Source organism: Pseudochaenichthys georgianus, chromosome 10, assembly GCF_902827115.2.
Source record: "Pseudochaenichthys georgianus chromosome 10, fPseGeo1.2, whole genome shotgun sequence".
NCBI classification, from domain to species: Eukaryota; Metazoa; Chordata; class Actinopteri; order Perciformes; family Channichthyidae; genus Pseudochaenichthys; species Pseudochaenichthys georgianus.
Window position 1 is genome coordinate 7,902,370 of NC_047512.1, and position 4,894 is coordinate 7,907,263.

Below are 4,894 nucleotides of genomic sequence, written 5' to 3' on the forward strand. Positions count from 1 at the left end.
TCATTCTGATTGAATCCATGAATGTGTACTAGTGAGTACATCTGTTCAGTCAGCCACTAAAACATGTCTTAAATGTGCTATAAATATAATCCACAAAATTGTCAATATGTAGATCTGAACAACTTTCTAGACCTTCTTTGACTTGGAATACAAATGACTTGAGAGAAGACGAATTAATCGCAGCTGACTCGAGCCATCTCCCAAAAACCTTTATAATGGAGCTGCTATTCGGGAGGCTGTGGCGCAGTGGGTTGTGCGTTGGTGTTCGGGTCAGGGGAGCACAGGTTCAAACCCCACTGCAGTCAGCATGTCGTTGTGTCCCTGAGACACTTCACCCCAAATTGCCCACAGTGTTGAGTATGTAAGTCGCTTTGGATAAAAGCGTCTAACATGCATGTGTAATGGAGCTACATATGTGTAATGAATAAATGGAAGAGCAGTATCTTGAAAGCAGGAAGCAGGAAATAAAAGGAACAATGAGCGTTTAATTTGTGGAACATTTCGTAGATTTATTTTCATTTCAGACATTAAAATGCAAATTGATATTGCTTCATTACACAAGGCATTACTAAGGAAAAACATCTTACATTTTTTAAACGTCTTCAAAACTAAATGTAATTCTAATAAACAAAACCCTTCAGACTTTAGTGCATCTGGGTCCCTTGTTTGAATACTGTTCAATACCAAGCTTGGCAGTGACTTTGGACATAAACAGAGACTTAACACTGAGTCTTGGATTCATCTCAAATGGCTGGAGACTCAAACGGACTTTGTCCCCAAAAGGCTGCATATTTCCTTAATCGATGGATAAAAGCCGGAAGTAAACAACAACAACAGGTATTTTGTGGAAACATTTGTAGATTTATTTTCATTAATGACATTAAAAATACAATGGAATTCGACCAAAATACACGAATCATTGCTACAAAAATTTGAATGTTTAAAAGCTCATTCAAATCTAAAAAACATCAACAATTCTGACTTTCAGATTCTTGATTCTTGTTGTTTAAAGTTGATGCTTGAAGTCAGTGCACCATCTGCCGGGTCACAAAGTGAATTAAGTGCGTTAAAACGTCTCCTCCGTGCTCTGGGTGAACCCTGCAGAGCAGAGACCGCCACGAGGCCATCAGTCTCAGACCCTCGTCCTGCCAACTCCAGCCAGGAGGGTCTGCAGGACACCGTGTCTCCACGCTGGAGTCGCTGAAAGCCGGCTTGGTCGGAGCAGGTTTCTGCCTAATTGTGCTTTTCAGAGCCGCTGTGCGCCGGGGCTTTCAACAGGCTGCCTGCGGTCAGTGGACGCTGCAGCGGAGGAATCCAACATCGCAGGCTCTCATTGATCCGACGCAGCAAAGGTCACCACAGTTATGTGTTTGTGTGAGTGACGACCACAGAGCAGCAGAAGCACAGAGGTCAGCTCATGTGTGGGCAACTTTGTGCTCAATTCAGTTGCCAGTTTGTTAGATACACTTAGCTTAACTTACGCAAATGGTAGATTTGAATCAAAACCTCTTTCGAGTATGTCAAATATTTCACTTCAAAACTTCAACATGTGATAAGAGGAGATGTTGCTTTCAAAACAAGAACAAATACACTTCTTATTGGAAGCAGCATATTCTCACTGGTCTTGTGAATGTTCCACTTCATTTGAAAGGAGAATGAGTCCTCTAAGGTTTAATTATGGACACAAATGACTTGGTTATATAAATATGTAATATTTTAAATAAGGTCATACAGCAAAGGTCACCACAGTTCTGCGTCTGCAGTGAGCGACGGCCAGCAGAGCCGCGGGAACAGAGAGGTCAGTCAAAGTGGTCAACTTTTATTTTGTCCTCAATGCAGTGGCCAGATTGTAAGATGCACCTAAAGCTTGACGCAGGCAAATTGTTTAACATAGATTTGAATAAAAACCTCTAGAGTATTTGAAGTATCTCACTTTGCTCCAAACACACACCGGTCAGTTTGATGCGGTCCACGTGTATTCTGTCCGGTGATCATTTCTACTGTGTGTGAAAAACAGGCTCCAGATCTCATTTCCAGTGTTGTTCATCCGCTTCCCTTTTTTTCCTCCATTACGCATCCTGAGACTGGATGATCCATCTCCCCCTCTCTCTCCCCCCCCCCCCCCCCCCCCTGCAGCACTCCACCAGCCAAACCCCTGCTATTTTCACCCCCACACACATCCGTCGCTGCACTTATCCAGCCTCAGACGGCTGCTGGCTCGATAGCTAAACGGATTATCCAACAACAGAGCACCTCTCCTTCTGCCTCCCTCCCTCCCTCCCTCTCCTCCTCCCTCCCTCTCCATGCACTCCTCTCTCGGAGGGGCCCTATTGAGCGGGGGCCCAGGCTCTCCACTAGCCAGGCTCTTTATTGAGGCGTCTATGGGGCTTTATGCTGCCAGCGCTCGGCCTTGCCCTCGCCATCATCAATCATCCTCGGCTCCAGGGCTGCTATCACTGCTCCGACAGGCCGGCCAATCACAGCCCTGCAGGAAGCTCTATAGGAGATGGGGAGAGAAGCAGAAAGAGAGAGAAATCACTCTGTTTCTGATGTGTGATTGACATCTTGTACCTTCTGGGTGCAAAAACACTGGTATACAAACCAAGACTGGCCTGCGAGGAAGTAGATTTGATCATGAAGTGAGAGTCTGAGTCATGAAAGCATATAACCACGTTAAAATAATCATTACAGAAGGCAGCAATAACAGGGCCTTTTTATGGAAGATCTATAGTAATCTTATAAGTGAGAATTTTAGATGAGGGGTTCAGTGTATAAATATTGCTGCCAAACTATGAATCCCCTGAGAAATCAAGTGATATTCTGACAGATGAAACCTGATAATGTCACCGTAAACTCACTCAAATTTCTATATTTTAAAGAAAACTAGGAAGAGGTGGATTTCTATGTTTAAGCTCACTTTTCACTTTTTCCTCAAGCCCGAACAGTATGTCGAATTTCTACTCAAGTCTTAACCTAATTTTACTTTTTCTCTTATTTTTTTTTCTTTTCTGTAGCCTCATCTCTCTGCAGCCCTGAGCTCTCGTTCTGCTCCAGGAGGAATAAACCCAATCTGATTATAGACCTATTTTACAGCAGACGCCGGGGCGCAATAAAGGGAGAGAGAGCACGGAAACGGGACTCGGCCCATCAATTAGATCTCTATTAGCAGCCAATGCAGACCTCACCTCAGGAAACGCCGGGGCCCTGAAATTAAACAATTCTTCAAGCTCGACAAGCCAGTCAACTCTGCTCTATGTTCCAGAGAGGAGGCGGAAGGAGGGAGAGGACAGTGTCTTCAGCTACTATCCTACCTGGCTGTCTTAAAGTCATAACGAATAATGAACAACCATAGGGCTGAAAAGACACAGGATGCTTTTAAAGAAGAAACATGAGTTAAGCCTATAAAATAAGGTCAAACACAGACTATGAATCTTTATTGTGCATAGGGCCCTAACCAGATGTAATACAGTAATAGTATAGTGACATTACACTTGGTTTCCTGTCCTTTTACTTCCGTCCAGTCATTAATCTCCAACTGCTGACCTGCTGACCTGAGGCGGGACAAAATGTCAATATTGGATCATTAGCCTCAGCAGTAAGGCCATTTAGACGGGACACCTTGAGAGGCGCCGTTAATTCCTAATTGCTTTTTTCAGGAAATTAAAAGTTTTCCTTTGCAGTTTTCTAATTTCATCCCAGCTCCGCTCCAACGAGAGCTGCCGCTGAGATGCCGGATAATTGGGTTTTAGTCAATAGGATGTGATATTTCCATGTTAACAGGGGTTTTATCGGTGGGAAAACGTGCAGTAAAGGGATACAGGATCAGCAATATACATCATATATATATTCTATATATTTATTGGTCCTTATGTGGTTTTCTACACCCAGTAAAATGGTAAGAAAGAAAGACTATTTTACTGGCATGATACATCTAACAGCAGTCAGTTAGAGGTATTATTCATCCTATTGCTCTATATTTCTTATATTTATTTCAGAAACAGGCAAAAAACACACATTATTCTGCAAAATATGGCCAATAAATGTGGATTCTAACATAATGTTAGACATATCCAGTCAATTTAAGGTTAATTGCTTATATATCCCGCATATTCTCAAAGCTTTGGGAAAATGCAGTTGCTTTTACAGCCCAATGTTTCTGCTCGATTCATTTCTGGCATCATCTGAGACAAGTCCTCTCTCCTTAACAATCTTCCTCTGTTTCCAGACTGCGGCACGTATTTCTCTATTTGCTCAATCAAAGGATGGCCATTTATCATCGAGAAGGACAGCTTCGCATTTTCTACCTTGCCCGCTCGGTTCCAGCAGCAAATTCTGCATTTTTATGGAAAGCTGCAGTCATTTTGATTGATGAAATCCAAAGATGTCCAAAACAATCCGGGGGATCCCCAACTGTGGCGCACCGGCGGGGTTCCTCCAGTGTTGTCATTGTTAAACACAGAGAAAGGAGCGCGTCCGGAGAACACCAGGGGAAAAATCACGATTTCACTTCAAAAGGGCCAAAAAGCAGCGTTTCTTTACAGGCAGTGGGAAAGTGCAGGGAAACCTTTTCCACTTGCAGACCAAAACAATACTTGCTTGGCTTTTTGCATTCAGCTATATAGGCTAATAGAAGCAGGCCAGAATAGTGAATTGATTATTTTACTGTGAGGGTTGGTGTTATTTGTGTTCTCGCTGAATGGCTGGTGCAACACATCCCCCTGCATTCATCCAATGTGCGCATATAGCCTCATTGTGTGTCATGTAGCAGCGAGAAGTAAAATAACTATTCCTTGAAAACCCATCTCAGAGCAGGGGCAGCTTTTATTTACCCACGCTTGTCTTGTTTGCAGTGATTCATAATGTCACACGAAATGTCACCTATCTGGCTTAATTG